At 42.3% G+C, this 27517-nt stretch overlaps 1 long non-coding RNA gene across 1 annotated transcript; it reads right to left on the bottom strand.

Moving 5' to 3' along the window:
- Positions 1–14: 14 nt before the first annotated feature.
- Positions 15–27116, bottom strand: LOC120395648. The gene is made up of 5 exons (XR_005592728.1): positions 27054–27116; positions 26181–26295; positions 10732–10917; positions 4597–4671; positions 15–1089 (listed from the first exon to the last, which is right to left on the bottom strand). It is a non-coding gene; the product is annotated as an uncharacterized LOC120395648 (long non-coding RNA).
- Between the last annotated feature and the right edge of the window lie 401 nt (positions 27117–27517).

The raw sequence follows: 27517 nt of genomic DNA, 5'->3' as shown, positions 1-27517 counted from the left end.
CCCACCACTGGGGCAGCTCGTATTGTTATATGAATGTGGTGGGGGTGGCTATGGAGACCAAAAATTAGACTCCATTTTGGAAGGTGGGTCTCTGGCTTGCACTGATCAGGGAAAGGACTGTGGCCTGATGAAGTTTACGTTGGGCTCTTTCTGCTGTTTTATATATAATATAGATATACAAATAATATAAATTTTTAATACAGATTGCACATGTTTTAATAAGGGGAATACCACACTGTTCACCCTTGCTGCCAGTAACCCAAAATATTCTAAAGAGAAGGCTTGGAGCTATCCCTCTGATGCCCTGCACCCAGCCACAAGCTCTTCCCCTGCCACTTCCCCCCATACCGAGTCCTGAGCTATCTCTTGCTGCCTCTGCACCCAGCTCCACACAAACTCCCTTACTGCTGCACTCTTCCCGCCACATTGCCCAGCATCCAGCTCCAAGCTTTCCCTTCTGAATGCAGCCCCACAGTCTTGTTTTCCCACACCCACCACCGAGCTCTTACTCAGAGAGGTGGTCAGACTGAAGAGCATTATCCACACCAGGAGGTAGGTAGTACTGGGAGCCTCAGGCCCCATCCTCTCCTCTTGCTTCTTCTCTTCCCCAGAAAACACTAAAGCCTGGATCCAGTACTCACACCACTTGATGACTGGTGGGAGAGGGTTCCCACTGTCCCTTGCTCTACTTCTCCCCAGAGTTTGGAGGAGCCCACTGCCCATGGACTCTGGAAGGGCTGCCGAAGTGTCACATGAGATTAAAACACCATTCACATTTTTCTCAGCCTCCCTTCCATCACAATGGGCCAATCTTGAGTGAGTTGTGTTGTGATGTGGCTCACATGGTTGCAATGCCATTCAAATTTGGCCCAATCAGGAGCTGAGGGGGAGCCTGGGCACTTGCCCCATTCTCCATTGTGTCCTGTCCCCCCCATATATTATTAGGTCCTGTGCGTGGCAGAATATCTGATTACACTATAGAGACCTGAGGTTGGGTCATGTGTAGGGATCCTTCTGCTGTTTGAGTATCCCTCATTCTTGTTCTCCTGTCTTCCTCATTGCTTCTGCTGATGTTGCTGTTATTTCTGTCTGAGAGAGTAAATGAATTGAAAACACTCTTTACTAGGATGACCATTTCCAGGACAAATACAGGTGTTCACACACAGATATCCATATTCTCACAAAACAATGCTTCCCCCCAGATTTGTGTGAATTAAAAATGGTTATACAAATATTTGTGGGAAAGCAAAACAAAGAATATGTTCTGACATGAATTGGATTTTGCAAAAATATTTGTGAATCCTTTTTCCTACTACATGTCCAGCTCTGGAAGCAAGTAATGCTGCAATGGAGAAACACCACACTAGTATTGGCAGCATTTTAAAGAAAAAATGATTCCACACAATGGGCAAGAAAGCAATTCAGCCTGCAACTCCCACTTGCACACATGAGAAAGTAGTTCATTGAGATCTATGTGGATAATACCATATCATTGACAGGTGTGCAGTGTTCCATGTGTTTACATTGTATGAATCTTCAAAGGAGCATTTGGGATGCCAGTTGCACTATTTATCTCATTTCCTGTTAGTAGCATGGGATTGCAAATGTCCCATACCCACTAAAGTATTATATACATGAAGAAAATAAATCCAAATAACTATATTAACATAATATCAAGGGCATGACCCATCAATGGGATTATAAGAAGAATTTAAGTTTTGGGTTTTTTTAGTTTTAACAAAAAAAGACATTTTGATCTGTTAAAATTCACACGATGGTAAATAATATAGTTCTGTTGATAATTGACAAGCCTTCTACTGAAATTTGGCATTTCATAAATATCAGATTGTGCTGCACCATATTGGAGTGAATTGTTCAGAAACATGGTTATATAAATGAATTCTCCAAAGAGAATTAATACTTGGCTCTTTTACAGAGCCTTTCATCTGAGTGTCTCAAACACTGTACAAATATTAACTAATACAACTGCACAGAATCCCTTTGTGTTAGGTATAGATTATGTAGAACAGACATCACCTCACCTACACTGAAGTGCAAGTACTTCGGAGACATACTGTGCTAGCTTTTCCTAATTAAAAAGAAGAGTGAGTGAGGGATTTATTGTTATTATTTTTATTATTTGCATAGTGCCAATGTCATGGACCTAGATCTCATTGTGCTAGAGGATGTACAAACAACAAAAAAGACTGTCCTTGCCCCAAGGGGGCTTATGTATATACAGTAGAATTGATTGAGCTGGAATTTAGCTGGGAACCCAATTTTACATATTGTCTGATAGACAGCACTCTACACCAGCACAGTACTCCACCATGCTATATTGAGTCATTAGCTCAACACTGACTCAAAGGGAAGGTTTTCTACTCTCCACTCACATGAAAAATCTAGATGTTCCTTGGAAGTAATGACTGATAAACAGTTTAACATTGATATTTTCTGTTTACTATATACTGAGAAAATTGAATAAAGCTGTGTGAAGCTTAAATACCTTACTTCATTATCATGTGCACTTGGATAGCTAAAATATTAAAATATCACCTTCAATGGTGAATTTATCTACATACACTAATTTCCATTCTACTGTGAATACCATGTTCTACTCCAGAAATTTGAATACATTTACAAGACAATTTGTCTCCATAGAAACAGTTCTTTATTTTTGTAACAAGATAAATTGATGACATGCCATTGGTTATTTGTGCACACCAAAAACACAAAAACAAAAACAAAACCCCCCACACCCTTGTTAGCACTGAAGTGTAGGAAGAGAAAGCTTATAATTTATCTATAATGGTGGCACACAATACTTTTAAAAATAAACTTCACTTATCAAGTGCTGCAAAGATCATATTGATTTAAAAAATCTAATATTTATTATTTAAAGGGAGTACAGAGTCTGTTTGGTGCTTGACTATGCATTACTGTCCTCCACACATAGCTGTCATAGCAACATCTTTCCTGGACTCCTGATTACTGGAGCCTCATATCTACTAAATATTACACTTGTTTTTCTTACTAATTGTTTCAGATAACTCTGGAGAGCTCTAAAACTAGAGAGCTCTATAAATCCTCTTGGAAATGCACTTAATAAGTACTTCCTCCACATAAAATGGGGCAACAGTTGAACTTTAATAGGTGTATCAAAACTGGAGCTTAAATTGTACAGTGATGGACACTTTAAATGAGAAAAGGGAAGAATTGTTATGTAGACATGGGACACAAAAGTCACTTTGCTTTTACAGTTTTAGGAGATTTTAGTAGATTTAGCTTTTTTCACTGATATCATTTTCCTTCAGATGAGGGGTTGAAGAGCAGGAACTGAACAGAGTTGAATTGGAAAATGCCAGTTCACCAAACCAGAAATTTGTCATGAAAGAAAGCTGGGTTTGATAAAATTTTGCTGAACGACAGGCAGGGTTCCAGCAGAACTCTGCCTCAAAAGATTCTGATGGAACCCTAGCTGGCAGGCAGATTTTTGTTACAAACTTTCCAGCAATCCAGGTTGGCTGCTGGAGAGCCCATGATGTGGACTGCCCTGATGCTGGGGACGCCAGTTTTCTATAGTCTGTGGATCTGGGGCAGCCCATCATGTGAACTTTACTGGGATAAGAGGCATGATGCTTCCAGGGTTTCCTGGCTTCGTGCTGTGGAGTCAGAAGCTTGGAAGCCCAGGGATCTCTCAGGACTTCCAGGCTTCCTCTGGTAGAGCTGAGAGTCTGGCAGTCCTGAAAGCCTTGGAAGACCAAGCTTGAGCTTTTAGGACTTTCAGGTTGCAAGGCTGCTGGCAGGAAGCCTGGGAATTCTGGGCGCCACAACTGTAGCTGGGGCTTGACTCCCAGCTCCATGTCAGGCAGTCTGGAAGCCCTAGGAGACCTGGATCTAATGAATGGTCTCAGAGTCTAGGCGTTCATCTCCATAGCAGAGAGTCTGGAAATCCTGAGGTCTCTTAATGTTTCCAGACTTACCACCATGTAACTGGAAGCCTGTAGGTCCTCGGATGTGTTTCCACAAAGCCATAAAGACTGACACAAGGCCAAGACCCCTGGGGCTTCTAGACTCTCAGGCTAACTAGTTAACTAGGCTGACTGACTCCCAAGGCAATAGCAGCATAGAAACTGAAGAATGTCATTTTCACCAAACAACTGCCAGTATCAGGGATCAAATTTAGTTTCAGAACAACCATGTGTCAATATTTCCAAAACAAAACTTGTACCTCCCTTACAATATCCATCAAATGTAGAGCATCTCTATTTGGGAATATCAAGAGCTATTCAAAAAATTTCATATCTCAAAAGTTTTTCATGAAAGATTATATATTTATTTATTTATTTATTTATTTATATATATATATATATATATATATATATATATATATATATATATATATATATATATATATATATATATATATAATTTTACTACAACTTTCCAGAAAACATTTTTTCTTTTAGTATGAGATCTAGTGAGCAAAACTAATTTGGAGTACCCAACTATACCACTGTTACTTATGGGCACAAATAACGTTATTTGCACTTGAATTGGCCTTTGGACATTGGAGTTGATTCTGAACTCACTTACCCTAGTGTAAATCAGAAGTAACTCACATAGATAATGGTTGCAGAATGAGGCTGAAGATGAAGTATGCAGTGATACCTGAAATAAATATAAGTACACATATATACATGGTTCTTAGTTTGCCCCAATAAAAATTACATAAGGACAACAAAGGTGACCAACTTGTTACATGGGTCTCCATGCATTGTGACCATGCAGGTATTTCTGTCTACTTGTAAATATTTCCTTTTAATGTAAAATATAAAATTATGTTTGAGTGACTCCCTTGAATTTGGACCATAATACAAAGTAAGGCACAAGAAAAATATATATATTTGCACTGTACATTCAAATTTGAAAGTAACATTTCCAATGCAGAAGTTCAAAATTTCCCTTAGTCTATTATTCCAAAACCCCAAATGTTTCTTCTTTACTGCAGATGGTCAACAAACCCATTAAAAAAACAACAGCATGATAAAACTACAGTCTATTCTGATCCTTGAAATCTTTACAACAGGATGGGTTCTAATCAGTGGGCTCTTAAAATGAAGTTCTTAAAGCTTTTAATTTATTAGATTTACCAGCAAAGCAGATACTATGCAGTGCAGATAGGTGATAACTCATTTCTTTCTGTTTAGTTCCTTTATCATGACCATTGTCTTGCACAATAGTTGCAAATAATTTTCATTAGCTGTCTTCAGGCTTTGTTAGTTCACACATAAATATTGAACTCCAGGCACTTACTTAAATCCCCAACTCAAGGAAAGCCATGGCTATATTAGTAATTGTGAACAAATTGCTACTTGTTAAGTACAATTTTGTGAATAAATTCTTAATTAATTAGCTCTTTATTCTGTTTTTGAACCTCTTTTGAATTTATCCTGATTTATCTAAATGTTCTGTATCTGAAAAATGATTTATATGAACAATTTTCAAACTATGGGTTATTTGAGAACTGATTACTTTTGCCAAGATTTTCAAAAATGGCTATCCAAGTTCGACTCCTAAATTCATAATGACCCCCTAAAATAGATGGTCTGAACTTTTAAAAGCCTTATCTTTGACTATTTGTTATTCTTGGTATTGTTGGTCTTTTAGGTCACATGGTATTGTTTCTGATTTTTGTTTGTGTGACAGAAACTTTTAAATAGCAGTTTAAGAAATGGCAAAATGTCAAATCGTGAATAATATATAGACAATACTTTTGTTCATGCAAATACATGTATTGGTATAAAGAATAGCTATTTCTAATATGTTCATGTCAACAGAAACACTGACAAGAATGATAAAAAAATACTGAATAAAAACCATCATTGAATCAAACCAACTGGAATGTAAATAAATGTTTGCAGACATTTGTTGCCATTAGCACTAAAATCCATAAACATACTCAAAAAAACTCCTGAACAACACAAGGCCTGTGTTGATAGTAGAATTTCAAAATACCTTGAATAAAGCAAATTAATTAAACTAATTTCCTTCTCAGTTTATACTCATAGACTTTAAGGCTAGAAAGGAACATTTTGATCATCTAGTCTGACCTCCTGCACATCGTAGGCCATAGACTCTCACCTACCCCTATCTGTAATAGACCCATAACCTCTGGCTCAGTTACTGAAGTCCTCATATCATGATTTAAATACTTCAAGTTACAGAGAATTCACCATTCATATTAGTGTAAACCTGGTGCCACATGTTGCAGAGGAAGGCAACCCCCATAGGGTCTCTGCCGATCTGACTCAAGGGAAAATTCCTTCCTGAGCCCAAATATGGTGATCAGTTAGACCCTGAGCACATGTGTAAGACACACCAGGCAGATACCTGGAAAAGAATTCTCTGTAGTAACTCAGAAGCTTCCCCGTGGGCAAAAACTTGAATAGAAAGAACTTCTGCATTCTTCATCCAGCCACTTAACTTGTGGGTTATATATTATGTCCTTGGATAGTTTTAAGGGTTTGTACATTTTTGTTGCACATGGTAAACCCAATGCAAAATTTCAACTGGCAAAAGACCAGCTCCTTTTCTTAAGGTACATACAACTCTATGGATGGTATATATTTAATGATACTACAACCATTAATAACAAAGTACACCAGGAGGCTAAGATTAATAATTTATAGATGTTTGTCTATATCAGTGACATCACATAAAAGATCTGGTAAAATTCTCCCCTTTTAGCTGTGAGATTTCAGACAGATTTTGGGAATAGACAATAGTTATATTATTTGAAATAAAAGCCAAATTTCAACCAAAGTAAGCATGACATATTATAAAGAGGATCTTAAATGCGATTCTGTATTTGATTGGAACTCAGTGAAGTGTACAGTACAGGTATAATATAGTGATGATGTCTAGAATAACTCCAGAATTAGTCATTCCGCACTGATTGAGGGTGAGATATTGTAGAAATTGGAAGACCAGTCAGAAGAAAATAGGTTTCATTTTGTTGGTCTGAATTGTCAACTCTGTGAAGAAACAGAGCAGTGCCCATAGAGAAAATCCCAGAGTTCCAAAACAATTTTAGGGATCACTAACAATAAATTAGACTAGTGATTTAAAAGATGATATCCTAGTCCAAAGCAATTCCCACATGGGAAAGAGTTTAACTGGCACACACACACACACAAAAACACCTCAAGGACTCGATCCAGATAATTGTTAATTATCTGGAGCTCCAGTTGTGTATATTTGTTTTATAATCTATGCATAGATTCTTTCTGTGGATGAAAGAGGCATGGATGCATAAACTACTGGCTGACAGCAGAAGAGTATAAACAGCAGATAAGTACTGCACAAACTACCAACTTTCAGTACCAGCCTCAACCCCTCTCTTGAATACATTCCTTTGCAATTTTACCTATATGTAACTTAGTACAGTAACTCCTCACTTAACGTTGTAGATATGTTCCTAAAAAATGCAACTTTAAGTGAAGCACTGTTAATGGAATTCAATTTTCAGATAAGATTTAATGTAAATGTGGGGGGTTAGGTTCCAAGGAAAATTTTTGGGAGCAGACAAAAGGCATTTTATACTGTACAGTACTGTACTGTGGTGGGGAAGTGCTGCTGGCTTACCCCTGGGGCTCAGAGCTGGGGGTGCAGGGTCTGGGAGGGAGTTGGAGTGAGTGAGGGTGCTCAGGGTGGGGGTGCGGAGTCTGGGAGGGAGTTAGGGTGCTCAGGGTGGGGATGCGGGAGCAGGCTCAGGGCTAGGGCAGGCAGGAAGTGCAGAGCACTTACCTGGGGCAGCTCCTGTTTGCAGGGGTGTGCAGGTGGCTCTGCGCAGCGCGGCACCGCCCCCATGGCTGCAATTCTCGGAGCCATGATTCTGGGAGCTGTGCCCACCCTGCCCATGGCAGGCAGGGCCACCTGGAATGCAGGGGCTTTAGGGGCTGCAGATCCCTGTTCTAAGGGGGCCCTGGGGCCCTGGCCTGCAGATCTAAAGCCCCTTTTGGAATGTGGCCCTGCGAGATGGGCTGGAGGACTCAAGAGGAGCAGGGGCATCTGCACAGCCAATGGCTAGAGAGAAGCGGCGCTTTCCCCTTCAAAGGGCCGCTTCTCTCCGGCCGGCTTTGAAGATGAAAGCGCCGCTTCTCTCTGGCTGTGCGGCTGCCTCTGTTCCTCCTGAGTCCTCCGGCCCATGCTTGCAGGGCCACATTCCAAAAGGAGCTTTAGAGCTGCAGGCCAGGGCCCTGGTGACTCCTTAGTCCAGGGCCCTGCAGCTCCTAAAGCCCCTGCATTTTGGGTTGCCCTGCCTGCCGGGAGGGGCAGCTTCCCCACTCACTCACTCCCTCCCAGGAAGTCCTAAGTGCCACCAAACAGCTGTTTGGCGGTGGGGGAAGCACTGAGAGAGAGGGAGGAAGAGAGGGAGAGGAGGCGGAGAAGAGGAACTTGTGCAATGCTCCCTTGTAAAGTCAGCCAATCGACGTTATAAGGGAGCATTGTACAATTTAAATGAATATGTTCCCTAATGGAGCAGCGACGTAACTTTGAAACAATGTTAAGCGGGAAGATGATAAGTGAGGAGTTACTGTAGCAACAATGTGCTTGTCCCTTCACTGGTAATTATTTATTTCATTTTGGTGAAGGAAGGACCTGAGCACTTGATCTACAAATTGATTTAGGTGCCTAACTGCCACTCTAGGTAACTAAATACAAAAATTAGGGCCTCAAAACTTGCACTCAGTTGCCATCTATCAGCATAGGCTCCTAAATTCCCTAGGAGCCCTAAGTTTCCGCTGGTAAAATACCCTAGTAGGGTGACCAGATGTCCCAATTTTATAGAGACAGTCCTGATTTTGGGGTCTTTTTCTTATATAGGCTCCTATTACCCCTCCACCCCTGTCCCCATTTTTCACATTTACTGTCTGGTCACCCTATACCCTAGGCACCTAAAAATCTGCCATTGAGCATGAGCATAGCTGCCTAAAACCTGATTCCCATCATCTAGCTCCTAAACCCCATTGGTGATCTCAGATTAGGTATTCCCATTCCTATCACCTGAGTCGGTAGGTGTGCTTACGGCATGCCTAAGAGATTGGGCCCTGCACAAAACATAGCCCAAGGAGGAGAAACTAGTATAGCCAACCAGTATCCCAGCTTCAAATCCCAGCTCTGTTTGAGAGGAGCAAGCACTTGAATCCAGGTCACCTAACTCCCAGGGAAATACCCTAACTGCTGGGCTATGCGGTATTGTGGGAGAAGCTCTCTCAATCTCTCCTGCTGAAGCAGTCCCACTTTGTATGAAATACTTAAATATTCATAGGGCCAAAAAGTGTAAGAATGACTCTATGCAGTGATGGTTAGGACCTTCCCCTGGGACAAAGAAGACCTGGATTCAAGTCCCTGCTCCTCTTATCCAGAGGGTGGATTTAAACCTGGGTCTTCTATGTCCTAACTAGTGCTCTAACTAGTAGGATACTGGGGGACATGGGTTCCTCCTCCTCAGTTCTTTGTGAAGAACAGAAAAACATAGAATCATAGAAGATTAGGGTTGGAAGAGACCTCAGGAGGTCATCTAGTCCAATTCGCTGCTCAAAGCAGGACCAACCCCAACTAGATCATCCCAGCCAGGGCTTTGTCAAGCAGGGCCTTAAAAACCTCTAAGGATGGAGATTCCACCACCTCCCTAGGTAACCCATTCCAGTACTTCACCACCCTCCTAGTGAAAGAGTTTTTCCTAATATCCAAGCACTCTCCCATTGGCATAATTACTCCACCTTGGTGAGAAGCATAAGCTATGTCGGTGGGAGAGTGTCTCCCGTGGACATAGTGCTAGTGTGGACAGTGTGAAATTTGAGTCACTTTGGGGGGAGCTTTTTCACACCCTGAGTGATGGAAGTTAGATCGACTTAAACAGTAGTGTAAACCTGCCATTAGTGATAGCAAGAGCTCTGCAAGGTGTGGTATAAACTAGGGAATGTAAACTGTCATCCATGATATTTTACGAGCTTAGCATGCACACACACACTTATATATGTCAATGCCTCTGGGTCCGTGCATGTGTGAGGCCATTCAGTGTCTGTAAGAATTTAGTTAGGCACATACACAATTACACGTTTATTCTTAATTTATCCTGAAATGTGAGACCGGGAAGTATAATTACATGGTTCATTTATGTAACAGGAGTAAAGTTAATCTATCCATGTAATTACATAAAATGTATAATGTAGTTTTGTTCTCATTAGAACATTTACAGCTTAATGGGTCCCACTTAATTTAAAGTGGTGCCAATATAGTAGTGTCAAAGTGGTCTGCTCTTCTTTTAGGGCCAAATTTTGCAGTCCTCATTCTGGCTAGAGTTCCACAGACTGGAACAGGTATCTCTCCTGAGTAAGAACTGCATAATACTGTACGATTTGACCATTAGGGGTAAGTTCTGCCTACTCCTCCATGAGTATGGAGTGCTCTCTGGCAGGGGAAATGCTGCAGTTCTGTTATATCAATAAATGGGCACAGAGGCAAAGGTGACAACATGACACAGTCACTATCCAACTTTAAACAAGATTAAGTAAGGTTCAGGGTTTGGTATATAGGAAACTTGTCCTGCTGAGTGTCATACCAAACACCATTAAAATTATTTTAAACTTGTTATTAAATATACAGAAGAAGAAGAAAAAAATAGTTAAAGCATTTGAAAATAAAGTATTAAACAAGGGTTACATTTTAATGGCATTTTGTGCTCCCTTTCCATTTAGTGGAGAGAGTTTTTAGAAGCTCCTCCCCACACCCAGTTTAACAGTCTCTTCGATGTTAATAACTGTCCATTTTGTGGGAAAAGGAAGAAGTACGTTGAAATAGGCTGGACCTGTTGTTACTGCTGCTGTTGTTCGAGTCTAATCCCATTTCCTAGAAGACAAAATAAGACAAACACATAAAAAAAGGAAGAGAAAAGAATAGCAAAGCTTCAAAATGCAAATTTTGTTCCTAGCGTTGACTCGCACTTGCAATCTTACTGCTGGAAAAATACAACCACAGTACATGGTTTTATCAGCCACTCCACTGTTTTGGGCATTGCTTGTATCTGCCTTTCTGGACACCGACTTACAGTAGTATTGCAAAACATACAGTCTTAGCCAGCTGAGCCAGATCCTTATTAGACAGAAGGCAAAAGGAGCAGGAAAGGGAAGAAATAATGTGGGGAAGGAAAAGGACGCACCAAGACTCTGCATCCCAGGTAAGCTTTGAGATTTAACAAAAGCCATTGGAGATGTAATCTGGGTTCCTCTCTCTGGCCTGGTCTGGTCAGAACATATCTCAAGATTAGCACGAAGAAGGTCTGATGGTGTTGCAGTAGTTCCAAGGATCCAGGAGACAGAGGGGGTAGCATCCATAATGGAAAGCTTGCTCCTTCCCCCATTTTCAGTCAGCCAGTCAGCATCCATATCGGATTTTCTCCCCAAAGATATTTTTTTTAAGGATTCCCAAAGGGAGTGGTGGGTGGAAAAGTCAATCACTTCATTATTTTGATCACCAATGAGGCCTAATCTTTGACACACCAATTTTGGTTCATTGATTTCTGCTCCCACACTTCTCTTGTTTACAAGTCATGATCTTAACACAGTCCATAAATTATATCAGCAGGCCTTTTTGTCTCCCTTTTGTACCTTTTCCCATCAGCATCTGTTGTTAGAGGTTGTTGTGACATTTTACAAACTTCCCCTCACTCTTTATAGTTGAACTCACAATTAGGGTAAATTAGGAATAATTAACACCACAGTTCTGGTGGAAACACAGAAAGCACAATTTTTGTGGCAGCTTCCATTATGAAATTACGCAGTGGGATTAGGAGAGTAAACTGAGTCAGGGTAAAGAGGAGAGTTGGGCCTCAAACATCAGTGGTTCTGTGGATGTTCTGGCCTTTTCCCTTACAAAGGATATGCTTGGAGGGATGATCTATAGATTATGTATTAATTATATTGATTACCTAAGATTTCCCAATTATCACTTTGAGGATTGACAGATTCTTGTCCCAAGATCAGGCCCACTATTATTCAAATTATAGTTGAGAACCCCGATGTGCACAGATGCAAGACTTACGCTATAGGATCTCTCCTATATTTACAAATGGTTTATTAATACATTTAGCATGGTGAGAAACATGCCAACTCAGTAAGGTAGATAGAGATACTACAGAATGTACATCTGCACATCTATATATTCACACCACCCCTTGCAAAACAACCTGAAATGTTAGCCATTGTCTTCCTCATCACCTTCCCCCACATCACCAGTGGTCATCATTCTGGCACCTCCTAAGGGATTCATCTCTCTCTCTCTCTCCTATTGCCCATAGGCTGTGATGCAACTTTCATAATATGTTATACTGCTGCCACTATGTCTGATGCATATTCAGTGGGTTTTTCCCCTTTTTTCCTTATTTGTATTTCCTCACTAATGTTGAAGTGTCCTTCTCCTATACGTTAGCATATCAATGATCTCAGCTTATTATCATATACATCAATTCATTGCCATGGTGGTCTTGTCATTGGACTCATGTTTCTGTGGTTGGAAATTCCCTTTAAAGCAGTGGTGGGCAACCTGCGGCCCGTGGGCTGCATGCGGCCCATCAGGGTAATCTGCTGGCGGGCTGCGAGACAGTGTTTACATTGACCGTCTGCAGGCCTGGCTGCCTGCAGCTTGGTGGTGGTTTGCCATTCCCCCATCTATAAGGTGGATAGAAATCTTGCTAAATTGTTGGGCTCAACGGGTAGTGATCAATGACTCAATGTCTAGTTGGCAGCCGGTATAAAGCGAAGTGCCCAAGGGGTCGGTCCTGGGGCTGGTTTTGTTGAACATCTTTATTAATGATTTGAACAATAACTAATAGATTGCACCCTCAGCAAATTTGTGTATGACACTAAGCTGGGAGGAGAGGTAGATATGCTGGAGGGTAGGGATAGGGTCCAGAGTGACCAAGACAAATTGGAGGATTGGGCCAAAAGAAATCTGATGCGGTTCAGCAAGGACAAGTGCAGAATCCTGCACTTAGGAAGGAAGAATCCCATGCACTGCTACAGGCTGGGGACCGACTGGCTAAGTAGCAGTTCTGCAGAAAAGGACCTGGGGATTAAAGTGGACGAGAAGCTGGATATAAGTCAGCAGTGTACCCTTGTTGCCAAGAAGGCTAACGACATACTGGGCCGCATTAGTAGGAGCATTGCCAGCAGATTGACGGAAGTGATTATTCCCCTCTATTCGGCACTGGTGAGGCTACATCTGGAATATTGCATCCAGTTCCTCCTCCTTCCCTCCCAGAAAGGATGTGAACAAATTGGATAGAGTCCAGTGGAGGGCTACGGAAATTACCAGGGGATTGGGGCACATGACTTACGATGAGAGGCTGAGGGAACTGGGCTTGTTTTGTCTGCAGAAGAGAAGAGTGAGGTGGGGGTTAAAAGGAGTCTTCAACTACCCGACGGGGTGTTCCAAAGAGGATGGAGCTCAGCTGTTCTCAGTGATGGCAGATGACAGAACAAGGAGCAATGGTCTCAAGTTGTAGTGGGGGAGGTCTAGGTTGGATATTAGGAAACACTATTTCACTAGGAGGGCAGTGAAGCACTGGAATGGGTTACCTATGGAGGTGGTGGAATCTCCATCCTTAGGGATTTTTAAGGCCTGACTTGAAAAAGCCCTGATGGAGATGATTTAGTTGGTGTTGGTCCGGCTTTGAGCAGGGGGTTGGACTACATGACCTCTTGAGATCTCTACCAACCCTAATCTTCTATGATTCTATTATGCACATAATTTCTATTGACACTGCTGGGGTGATATGTGTACCTTGTACAATTTAAGAGCTTAATAAACATTCCAAAATAGTCAAACATATTTCATTGAGTCATCAGAACACATGGATCTAGTACAGGGGTTGGCAACCTCTGGCACGCGGCTCGCCAGGGTAAGCCTGGCGGGCCGACCCAGTTTGTTTACCTGCCACAGGCAGCACATCCCTCAGCCCGCGCTGCTTCCCACAGCCCCCATTGGCCTGGGACAGCGAACTGTGGCCAGTGGGAGCTGCAATTGGCCGAACCTGCCAGTGCGGCAGGTAAACAAACTGACCTGGCCCGGCAGGGTTCTTACCCTGGCAAGCCGCATGCCAGAAGTTGCCGACCCTTGGTCTAGAGAGTGTCCCTAGCCATTGTTTGGCTAAACAGCTGAGTAATGGGCCCAACTGCTCAGTCAAGTTTATTACTCTGGCTACCTGATATTCTTTCATATATCAAGTGGTTAGAGAGAGGGAAGAGCATTTGCCCTGCCTGCCTCATCATCTGATGATGATGAGTAGCAGTCTGGGTGCATGAGTAGGGTGTAAGTTGCAATCCCAAAAGAGAGAGGTAATTTACTTCCCTCCTTGGAGAAGGAGAGAAACTGTGATGCAGATAGTCACAATTCATCCTTTCCCCACAAGACAGAGAGGGCTAATAAATGCAAATTATTTTGCTGTCTGAACTGGGGCCCCTGTTTTCTTTACAAGCTGTCTCACCGCTAAGTCTCTGTGACAGACTCCAAAATCACAATAGGCTGTTCCTCTTTTAACGCTTAGTTGGGGGTGTCTATAGAAATTCCTTTTCACTATTCTAAACAACCTATCATTTTTAACAGCCAATAGAAAAGAGTCATAACATGAAATACACATGTACAATAGACAGAGGTAAAGGAGAGCAAATTTATGCAAAAAACATGTTTTCCCTCTAATATTTCTCATGCAGAATCATGTGCTGACCAACAGAATGAAAAACAAGAAAGGTGTGTGTGTTCCAGGATGGGGGCAGGGGTATTAAGGGGCTTTTGTACTGATGGGTTGAATTCCATCCCATATGTGCATGCATCTCCTGTGAGAGTTCATTGGAAGCTTGTTCATTAGGCAGGCAATATTTTCTAGAAATCTAGGGAAAAAGAGGCGTCAACAGTAAGACTCCTATGAGAGCTTGGTGTAGTATAAGCAGTGTAATAAAACCGAGAGTGTAGTATTTATTATTGATTCGAATCATCATCATTGCAATCATGAAAAAAGACAAACTGTAATGTAAAATATAATTGACTGTCAGGGAAAATGAAAGGGCAATAAATTTCATTTAAACACAGATGCTTTCGAATGGAGCCAGATGCTCCACTCTGGTTATGCAGCATAGAGGGGAACAGAAAGGCCCTAATCTCAGATGGGAAGGGTGGACTGTGCAGAAGTTCAGGGCAGCTAATATCACCATCTAATAGCTGCCTGTCTCCCTCCAAGAAGGAGATCTTTTCTTCACATGAGTGAAGGAGACAGAAAAGTGGGATACTTCCTGTAGCTGGAGATTCATAGGGTCTTGCCTATGTATTCCCATAGATTTGAGCCTCTGCCACTTTGCATAGCACCTCTTGCATTGCATACCACCAGCCCTGAGGGTACAAAGTAATGGACTAGAAGCTTTCAAGACCAGTGTATCTCAGGAGGCCTATACTCCCTTCCATGTAGTTTTCAGCATGAAGGGGAGTATATCACCCAAATTTACTTTCTAAGACTGTTTCATTTGTTATTGTTTACTTTAAACCTGAGCTACTAATCATTGGCACAATAAATTGGCACAGCCTAAAGTCTTTTAATAAACAGTCAAACAAAAATCCACTGATGATTGAGATGCCATGTATTTAATTCTGTGGTTGATTTCCATTTGTCATGAGTTGTTTTACACCTGTGATTTATTGATGGTATCCATCTGCATTCCCATGACTGCTGTGTGGACAAACAATTCATCTCCAAGAATTGCACCTAGGAGTTTGCTTCATTCACATAATGAGTTATCCATAATAAATTATGTGATGTTCAACTTGTAAAGTCAATCTGCCGACAAGGGCTGTTTTTTGCTATGGCAACTCCACCTTTATCATTTGGCACTATCTGCCTTAAAAGTTGGAAAAGACTACTTGAAAAAAAGAGGTGGAGAAAGGAAAAAAAAAATTTCCCCTCCCCCAAACACTAGTTGTTTCATCATCTGAAAGGATCTTATTGTTAATTCATAGAACAACTTTTTTGTGTGTATAATAGCTTGTGTGTGTGTGTGTGTTCTCTAACTAAAGTGTAGTAGTACTAGATATATTTACTCCAGAAGAACAGTGAAGATAGAGGAAAGGATGACTGAGGAATGAGAAATCAAAAGTACATCTACAGTTAATTATATGACTATGAAAGCTTCTTTCAGGTTATATCAAAGGCATCATTTTAACTCATTTACTTTCACCTATGAAATTGCATGTTGTAGAAAATAATACTGTAATATCAAAATGTGTTCTCTTTTTCACTTGACTTTATGCATTGTCTTATGCTTTTAACCTCAAAAAAGAGACTTGCTACCAATGGAAGAGGTCTGATGATACTTGATACAGAAGCAGAAAATCAATTATGAATATGAGAAAAAGTGTCCAGATCTGTATTGCAAGCATTTCACCAAGGCTTGACTACAAACATTATCAAATAAAGATGATATGTGTTCCCTGAAACAGAGAAGAAATCCACACACTCCATAAAGGTTTTACATAATTAAATATGAAACTTACATTAAAATTTTAAGGTTCTAACTTATACTAACTAAAGAGAGTTATTTCCAGGCTAATGGTGGCCTTCCATCCTTAGCTTCTCCTGCTGCTGAGTTTTATGCCATCTGTTTCACAACACTTGGTGAAATAAAAATATTATGCACTCTATTATGTCCAGTGCTGTACAGGTTTTCAAGAGGGTGGGAGACTGGGAATCTGTATGTAGAGATGCAAGCCACCACTTGCATCTGTAGAAGTGGGTTTTCACCCACGAAAGCTCATGCTGCAAAACGTCTGTTAGTCTATAAGGTGCCACAGGATTCTTTGCTGCTTTTACAGAACCAGACTAACACAGCTACCCCTCTGATACTTGTATGTAGAGGAAGCAAAGCAACACAGCAGTGCTCATACTCCCGTCAGCGCAAGGACATGTTGATAGGGATACACAAGAGAATGAAGACCTACACAGGGTTGGATTCAAGTGGCAGGCCACAACTTAATTAACTTATCACTTGGGATGGGTGCTATATTCACCCCTGCAACAAATGTACTGGATATTTAACCAGGTCCAGTGTGTGGTTACAGGGTTCCTACCCAATAACCAATAATGTGGGATAAATCCTCCCTAGCCTGCTCCTCAGACTCATCTTACTTTTCAAATCTCTCACTGTTGCATCTGTGAGGGAGTGTCAAAGTGGGGCCTTCGTCTCAGAAGACTTCACATCGCCCCTTCTCCTAGAGCAGGGGAGGGCAAACTACAGCCCGTGGGCCAGATCCAGCCCATCAAGGCTTTCAATCTGGCCTGCAGGATTGCCAGCCCCATGGCACAGCAGGGCTAAGGCAGGGTCCCTGCCTGCCCTGGCCCCGTGCTGCTCCTGGACGCAGCCAGCACCATGTTCCTGTGTCCCCTGGGGGAGGGAAGGAGGAGGGCTTTATGCACAGTCCTCGCCTGTAGGCACCACCACCAACAGGTCCCATTGGCCAGTAACAGGGAAGCATGGCCAATGGGAGGTTCAAGGGTGGTACCTGTAGGTGAGGGCAGCATGCGGTGGACCCGCCTGCCCCACCCCACCCCCAGGAGCCATTGCTGGACATGCTGGCCACTTTTGGGAGCGGCATGGGGTCAGGGCATGCACAGAGCCTGCCTTAGCCCTACTGCACACTGCTACCACCTCGGAGCCGCTCGAGGTAAGTAGTACCGGGCCGGATCCCGCACCCCGACCCACTACTACATCCTGCACAGCAACCTCCTTCCCTGAGACCCCTTACTACCTACCTTGAGCCCCTGCCATACCCCTCCTGCACCTCAATCCCCTGCCCTGAGCCCCCTCCTGCACTCCGCACCCCCTCCCGGGCACAATAGTATCTACATTGACAGAAGCTTTTGTCCATTAACACTGTTGGTTAGGTCAGCATAGCTATGTTTGTCAGGGTGTTCACACCTCTGAGATTGCTTTCTCAATCTACCTTTTAAGGGTGGACTGTCCTAAAGTTGCAGCACTATCAGGGTTCCATAGAGCTCTGAGGGCACTATGAGTGTTTCAGGCCTGGTTTACACCTAAATCTTAGGTTGTCTTCAGTGTATTGCTCAGGGCTGTGAACAATTTCACTCCCTGTGCTAGGTAGTTAGGTTGACCTAACCCACATTGTAGAATAATTCTTCCATCAACCAAGCTACCACCTGTTGAGGGGGTGGATTTTCTACTGTGATGGGGAAAATCCTTCTGTCGCTAGTAAGTGTCTGTACTATAGCAATGTAGCTGCAGTGCAGCTTGTAATGGAGACATAGGGTACGTCTACACTACAGGATTATTCCGAATTTACATAAACCGGTTTAGTAAAACAGATTATATAAAATCGAGTGCACGCGGCCACACTAAGCACATTAAATCGGTGGTGTGCATCCACGGTCCGAGGCTAGCGTCAATTTCTGGAGCATTGCACTGTGGGTAGCTATTCCGTAGCTATCTCATAGTTCCTGCAGTCTCCCTCGCCCCTTGGAATTCTGGTTGAGATCCCAGTGCCTGATGGGGCAAAAATCATTGTCGGGGGTGGTTATGGGTAAATGTCGTCAGTCATTTCTTCCTCCGGGGAAGCAACGGCAGACAATCATTTCGCGCCCTTTTTCCCTGGATTGCCCTGGCAGACGCCATATCATGGCAACCATGGAGCCTGTTTTGCCTCTTGTCACTGTCACCGTATGTGTACTAGATGCCGCTGACAGAGGCGATTCAGCAGTGCTACACAGTAGCATTCATTTGCTTTTGCATGATAGCAGAGATGGTTATCAGCCGTACTGTACCATCTACCATGCCATTGTAAATTGGCAATGAGATGATGGTTACCAGTCCTTTTGTGCTGCACCATCTGCTTCTGTCATAGGTGCCCCTGGCTGAGATCGGCTGGGGGAGCAAAAGACAAAAATGGGAATGACTCCCCGAGTCAATCCCTCCTTTACGGTATCTAAAAATAGAATCAGTCCTGCCTAGAATATGGGGCAAGTGTACTAGAGAACCAGTGTATCAGAGAACCAGAGAGCACAACCGCTCCGTGTCAGATCCCGCAGAAATGATGAGCTATATGCCATTCACAGGGAGTGCCCCTGCAACAACCCCACCTGTTGATTCCCTCCTCCCCCAGCCTTCCTGGGCTACCATTGCAGTGTCCCCCCATTTGTGTGATGAAGTAATAAAGAATGCAGGAATAAGAAACAGTGACTTGTTAGTGAGATATGAGGGGAAGGCAGCCTCCAGCTGCTATGATAGTCCAGACAGGACATTAAGCAGTGTGGGGGAGAGGAGCCCAGCATCCCGCTGCTATGATAGTCCAGGCAGAACAGAATCTTTTCTTTACACATGAAGGGCGGGGGCTGATGGAGCTCAGCCCCCTGTTGCTATGATGAAGATGGTTACCAGCCGTACTGCACCATCTACCGGGAATGATCAGGAGTTTTTTACCCAGGTGCCCCTGGCCGACCTCACCGGAGGCCAGCCAGGAGCACTCACGGGCTGATGATGAGGACAGATACCAGTCCTTTTGTACTGCACCATCTGCCACAAGGCTGATGATGACGATGGATATCAGCCATATTGTACCATCAGCCACCCATGGGGGGGGGCAAGGATGCTGCCATTGACTGCTGCAGCATCGCATCTATCAGCAGCATTCAGTAAACATAGGGTGTCATTTAAAAGAGTCAAGAGAGGATTTTTTTCCCTTTTACTTCTGGGAGTGGGTGAGGGGGGTAAATTGACGAGCTATGCCCTGAACCACCGCGGACAATGTGTTTGACACTACAGCCAGTGGGAGCTCAGCCAAGAATGCAAATGCTTTTCAGAGACTGCAGGAACTGTGGGATAGCTTGAGTCCTCAGTCCCCCCTCCCTCCCTCCCTCCATGAGCGTCCATTTGATTCTTTGGCTTTCCGTTACGTTTGTCACGCAGCAGCGTTCTGAGTCCCTGCTGTGGCCGCTGTCTGGAGATTTTTTAAAAATGCTTTGGAATTTCGTCTTCTGTAACAGAGCTCTGATAGAACAGATTTGCCTGCCCATACAGCGATCACATCCATACGGTTCACGCTGGAGCTCTTTTTGGATTTTGATTTCGGACTGCATCGCCACCCGTGCTGATCAGAGCTCCACGCTGGGCAAACAGGAAATGATATTCAAAAGTTTGCGGGGCTTTTCCTGTCTACCTGGCCACTGCATCCGAGTTCTGATCTGATTGCTGTCCAGAGCGGTCAGTGGTGCAGTGTGGGATACCGCCCGGAGGCCAATACCGTCTATTTGTGGCCACACTAACCCTAAACTGATATGGCAATACCGATATTAGCGCTACTCCTCTCGTTGGGGAGGAGTACAGAAACCAGTTTAAAGAGCCCTTTATAGCGATATAAAGGGCCTCTTAGTGTGGACGGGTGTGGCATTAAATCAGTTTAATGCTCCTAAAACTGGTTTAAATGCGTAGTGTAGACCAGGCCATACCCTCAGGAAAAGTGCTTCCAAGAGCTGCTGCTGGGGCTCTGTATCACCACAAAACACAATGCAGTGAGATATAGATGGTCTGAATTCTATGGCTTTTGTTGGTTACACACCAGATTGCAATTTGGCAATCTGCCGAAATTAAAAAAGTAAACATACAAGCTTTGCTGTTATTCATTTCTGCTTCAGAGATATTTCTGAAGCAAAAAGCTGCTCAAAATGTGTATAGTACAAGGTAATGAAGAAACGGCAAGCACTAAAACTAAGGTTGCAAAACAGTTTCCATTGTACATCCTCTATTAGTTTCCATATACTGACAACTTTCTGAAACTGACTTTTGGAGCTGAAATGCTCCATCCTTGGACTTTGCCCAAAATCATTTTGATTTGAAAGATTGAGCAAAATGAGGCATAGGTGTGTGGAAAAATATATTTTTCTCATTGCAAAAATGTCGAACCACATTTTCTAAAACAAGCTTATTATGCTGAATTCTACTCTTCTCACCCTCCTCTTTATTCCCAAAAGCAAGAATTGCATTGTGTTAAATTGGTGCATACTGGTTTTAAAAAGAACCCGTTTAAGACAGCATGAAGGAATTTATTTCAGCAATAGATAAATTTAAGTTACATATGCCATTTTTATTGATTTTGTTCTTTATGACCTTACAAAATTTTGGCAGAGGATTATAAATCCTAATATTTGCTCATTAAACACTAAACGGCATTCTGAACATGACATGAAATAGCAAATAGAAAAAAATGGAACCAGGACAATGCTAAACTTATTACGGGCTGTCTTGACAAATAATGTAGATCTGTCAGGAGAAATCCAGCCAAGATCAGAAATGTAATTTCTTTCACCTACACTGACATGTTTATCGCTTATGTCAGATACTGATCTCACTTTAACTTTTTTGCAGTGGTATTGAATTTTTACTCTGATAAAAAGAACTAGTGAAAGGTAAGTATGCTGTTCTACCTCTTCTAACCTGCCAAATAATAACCTTCCCTCTTCTGCAGAGCTAACGTAAAGAGGTAGTTTCTGTATCGAGGAAGACATGGTTTCTGCCCAATATCAGTTATGTCCAAAAAGTTAAAGTAATTAGAATTTCAATTTATCAAAATGTCATCTGAAATTATAAATTCCATGCTTTAATTATGTTGATGCTATTTTACCATATAAATTCTTTATCTATTAATTTATGGGACAGTGGTAAATTCACTGAAATGAACATAACAGTATTTAATTCTGTAACGTGACATTGAAGATAGCATACACAATATGTGCAGCCTATTTTTAAAAAGGTTAAAAACAATCTCTCTACATTATAAATCCTGAACTTTGTGATGTTGTTAATTAAGGAGGAAAAAAAGGTAGTCACTATTAAGTCTTTATTCATTATGACACACAAATGTCTAAATGCAATGACATAAGGGTCATGTTTTTTAAAGGGTAAGTCTCAAGTCTGCTTGTGTGAAAGTGGTTATCATAATAGTATGGAAACTGCTTCATCCAAGGCAATAGCATTAGGTTATAAAATAATTATTCTATACTAATTCATACTGTTATGGCTTGTGCCTCCAGTGCATGAATGGAAGATGAATATTTTTGTTACCAAGAGAGACTAGCACAAAACAAGATTGATCTTTTGATCCAGCCACACCCCAAAACAAATATTAATATTAGCAGAGATGTTTCAACGCTCACGCTATCTTCTCCTTCCCAGAGGCTAGAGAAGATTAGAAGGGGAATCGTCCCAGACATGCAACACTATGCGGTCCCTCCAGTCTGTGCTTGTTTCCTGGGCTAGAATCAGCGTTCCACGGCATGAATCTGCCCCATTAACACCATGATGTCCACATTGCCGGGACCCGTGCTTGGAGGGAAGTTTGTGCCCATGTCCTCATCACGCTCGTCACCACGCTGCCGTCGCCTCCTCACCTGGTTTTGCTTTTGCAAGTTCTGGTTCTGCATATATTGCAGGATAATGTGCGTGGTGTTTACAGTGCTCATAATTGTGGTGGTGATCTGAGTGGGCTCCATGCTTGCCATACTATGGCGTCTGTGCTGAAAAAAGGCGTGAAACAATTGTCTGCTGTTGCTCTGAAGGAGGGAGGGGTGACTGACGACATGGCTTACAGCAGGGGTTGGCAACCTTTGGCCCGCGGCTCGCCAGGGTAAGCACCCTGGCGGGCCGGGCCAGTATGTTTACCTGCCACATTGGCAGGTTTGGCCGATTGCGGCTCCCACTGGCCGCAGTTTGCCGTCCCAGTCCAATGGGGGGAAGCCTTGGCCAGCACATCCCTTGCCCACGCCACTTCCTGCCTCCCCCATTGGCTTGGGACGGCGACCCGTGGCCAGTGGGAGTGGCGGTCAGCCAAACCTGCTGACGCAGCAGGTAAGCAAACTGGCCCAGCCCGCCAGGGTGCTTACTCTGGTAAGGCTTGTGCCAGAGGTTGCTGACCGCTGGCTTACAGGATTGTCACACAGAATGGCCCCCTCAAGGATTGAGCTCAAAATCCTGGGCTTAGCAGGCCAATGCTCAAACCACTGAGCTATCCCTCCCCTCACTATTAATGGGGGGAGGAGGGAGCAAATGAATACAAAACAAATCTGGTCTCGTTCTTGTTTTGATCCACTCCATCTCTCTTATACATCTTAGGCTGGCAGCAGATGGTACAGTACAACTGCTAGCCATTGTCGTCTCCTGGCTGCTCGCCAGAAGACGGTGCAGTATGACCGCTGGCCATCATCGTCTCCCATTTATGTCCAGGTGCCACTGACCGACCTCACCAAGGCCAGCCAGGAGTACACGTCTTCCCAAGAGCCCCCGACCAACCTCACTGAGGTCGGCTAAAAGAGCACCCAGGAGATGACGACGGCTACAAGTTGTAATGCACTGTGTGCTGCCAAAAGGCAATGAGCTTCTGCTGTGTAGCAATGCAGTACCGCGTCTGGCAGCAGCATCCAGGAGATGTATGGTGACAGTGAGCTGAGCGGGCTCCATACTTGCTGTGGTATGTCTTCTGTGTGGGTAACCCAGGAAAAAAGATGAGAAATGATTTATTGCCGTTGCTTTCACGGAGGGGCTGATGACATTTACCCAGAACCACCCACAACAATGTTTTTGCCCCATCAGGCATTGGGAGCTCAACCCAGAATTCCAATGGGCAGTGGAAACTGTGGGAAAGCTACCCACAGTGCAGTGCTGCAAAAGTTGACACTAGCCTTGGTAGTGTGGAAGCACTCCAACAACTTAATGGTCTTAAGTGGGGACACACACTATTGACTGTATAAAATCCATTTCTAAAGAATTGACTTCTATAAATTCGACCTAATTTCGTAGTGTAGACATACCCTTAGGTACAGTACTTTCCAAAATACCTAATTTACGAGGATTTACAAACATGAATCCAACTGAAAATCTTGTGTTTCACAGTCTCCTGGGTGCTTTTGAAATTTTCTCACTTGGTGGCTAGGTATGGGATTAGGAGTCTAAGCACCTGAAAATGTAGACCTTATGTCTTCATTTAGATGCCCAAGAATTTATTTCAGCATGAGCTTTCATGAGCTACAGCTCACTTCTTCGGATGTAGCTCACGAAAGCTCATGCTGAAATAAATTTGTTAGTCTCTAAGGTACCACAAGTACTCCTGTTCTTTTTGCAGATACAGACTAACACGGCTGCTACTCTGAAACCTGTTCTTAGACTCCTTTTAGTCCTTTTTGAGTGACAAGATGGGCTTTCTGCACCTTTCTCTGGATGGAAACTCACCTTCCAAGCACTGTCAGATTGGATTTCTAGTCTGAATCATGCTAAAAACACAGGCCCAATCTGTTTCTGGAATCTGTAAGAGTTTACCTTTGGGAGTCGGGGACAGCATACATTTGCATGACAAAAATGGTATCTTCAAAAGAAAGCGTTACTTATTCGTTCCCCAAAGCACTTAGGAAAAATGAATTAACACAATGAAAGAAAGAGCCAGCCAGTCCTGCTTACAGCATGATCCCTTGTTTCTGTCAATCTGTATGTCACGTCCATAGGCTAACAAGTCATGCCCCAACTCCTCCTTCCCAAAGCCAGCATTTTTTTTCTTAAATTTAGGATTCCCCTTGATCCTAGGCTCATCCCCGTGAAGAGCAAACAATTCTAGTCTTGGGGTTATTCACAAATAAACAGCTTATGATACTGCACCCCATATTCATCATAGTAATATTATTATTATATCGTTATGGCATAATTATGATGCATTTCATACAAGATAAGTCATGTGAGGTGTCATTGGAAAAGTTATGATTTGCTGAATATGATTATCCTATTGGTATGCATGTATCACTTTTGTATCTGAAGTTATAAATACTGACTGTCTCTGTACTTCAAATGTAGTTACACCTGGGTAATGTCCACTGGACAAGATGATTTCAGGCTAGATAGTTTGTTAGGAAGGGCCTGTTTATGGCATTGAGCCATTAGAGAAAACAATAGGCCTTAGGAGAAGTTTATCTGCCACCTGGTTAGCCTTCCCGAGAACACCCCAGACAGCCTGTAAGTAATGGCTGCTATGACTCTATAAAGATATGTGACCAGTCCACATAATTCTGGACTCCATCTTTGGATGTCAGTATTTTTTCCACACACCAGTCTGGGAACCAAATTTTGAAATAAAGGCTAAAGCTACATAAGGCAGGGAGTGACATCATCTCTTGTTCTTCACTCCCCACATAAGAAGACTCATAGAAACACCGGAGGAACAAAGACTGAACTGGGGTGCTGGACCCATTCTAAAGGGAATTTTAGCTTGTGTATCAAAGACCTGGGGATTCCAAGCTGTAAAGTGAGTCCTGGCTGGAAGTGAGAGTGTAACTGTTTGTTTTTTATTTATTTAGGTTTTTTTAACATATGTATCAAGGCTTTGAATGTATGTACAACAAAGCACAAATATTAAAAACAAAATAAATCATTAACAAAATTAGACTTTGCATTTCAATTAGTCTCATATCTTCTCCAGACTAGCAACACCCAGCTGGACTATTAATATCTCCACACCAAATGAGCAGCCTGATTTTCAAAGAGATCTCATTGACTGACATAAATGAAGACTAAGAAGCCAAAGTTTAGTAATCCATATCTGAAGATTTTTTTTTTGTTTTTTCTTTTCTCAAATGCCAAAAATTAAAATTTTTTTTTTTTTAGTTGTTTTATACATATTTTTTTTTAATAGATTTTTTTTTTTTTTTTTTTTTTTTCAGTAGTACTAGTAGTACATTTTAATGGTATAACTTCACCTGCCAAATCTCAGTTCTGATACAGCATCTATTTTTACTTTTTTTTAGAAAGTTCTTGCATTCACCTTTCCCCTCCATTTACATTACTTAAATCAGAGATGAATTGCCCACTGTCCCTCTCACTCAATCAGAGGTTGAACCTAAGTAACATCTCAGGTTTCTAGTCTTTTCTGCCAATACTTTTATTTGTTGTTGTTTCATTTTGTTTTTATCTGAGGGACATTTTAACTCTGGATGCCTTGGGAACTACTACATTATCTCAGATGTCCTGTTTGTTCCAAGACTCATTCTTAATGAGTTTCAAGATATCATCCAAAAGCCCATCACTTACCTCAATTTACAGCACTTTTATATCAGTGGCCACTACCTCACAATGTGTATCTGAATCCCAATATTGCTAAACACCAGCATCCAGGACAAGCACTTCGTATGGGTGAATTCCTGAACTGGAAAAAGAAGCACACACCCTCTGGTCTGCACATTCTGGCTTGTGAGCCAGCCAATCTACCCTTAAGGTAAAATTTTCTCGACAAAGCAACATTACTTTAGAAGAGCCTTTTCTATTTATCTTACTCACACACAGCAGAGTTAATACGGCAAAGGATTTTCTGCTCAAATATGCACATATTTTAAATAAAAAGCACTTTGGCTGTGTCCATTTCCCTGTTACGTTTCTTCACCATGTCTATTCTAGAAAATGTGTTTGATGAAATAGTAAATTGTATGTAAATATTTCGTAATATTCACAGAAAGTAAGTTATTTGGGATGAGGATAATCTTTTTGTTCTGTGTTTGTACAGCACCTAGCACAATGAGGTCCTGGTCCATGACTGGGACTCATAGGTGCTGCCATAATACAAATAAATAACAATAAGATGAATTTCTGAATTGGTAAATCTGAGCAGGCACCCTAGAAATTACATTCTAGAGTTACCCCTGTCCTTTCCAGGAACAGAGAAATACATTATCATGACCTCTATGATCAATGAAAACAGCTTGAATTTCAAATTTCAAATATTCACAATGATTATTCACTGGACCATTTCTGAAAATAATTCTTGGTAATCATAAAGGGGACACCAAGAATAATTTGTCAAAAAGATCCAGTGAATAATTTCAAATAGCAAATCCATTTTAGAAACTGCACTATGATCACAGAAAATGTACAAACTGAAAAAGAGGTAGAATTCATCAAATAACTCACTCATTCTGAATTATTCAGGTAGCTCTTGCTCAGATAGTTATGGAAAGATTCAGCTCACCAGAGATTCATTTTAAGTGGAAAAACATTAAGGTAGAAAACAAATGTGCTCAGCTGGTTATTTCTTAATTATATATAGGCTTTTCCCCCCTTTGGGTCTCCCGCCCAACCTACTCATGTGACCTGTGGTGTGTTTTGCAAATGAACCTGTATCAGTCATGCCAATGTGGAGCCATGTATAATTTGCCACCCACTTCTGTGACTCTGAACTCACTAGCTAGATATGTCTGGAGGGAGATTCTCCCACATTAGTTGACAAGGGTGCTCATCTGGCACTAATTGAAACAAAGAGTGCAGCATGGAACTATAAAGTTGAACCTGTCTTTCTGATTATGGCATTTGCACTGCTCTGACAGAAACAAATGAACAAAACAAAACACCAAAGTGCACAGCTGCTGGGCAGCTTA

The sequence above is a fragment of the Mauremys reevesii genome, linkage group 1, assembly GCF_016161935.1.
Source record: "Mauremys reevesii isolate NIE-2019 linkage group 1, ASM1616193v1, whole genome shotgun sequence".
In the NCBI taxonomy this organism is placed as follows: domain Eukaryota; kingdom Metazoa; phylum Chordata; order Testudines; family Geoemydidae; genus Mauremys; species Mauremys reevesii.
This window is presented reverse-complemented; position numbering and strand designations above follow the sequence as displayed.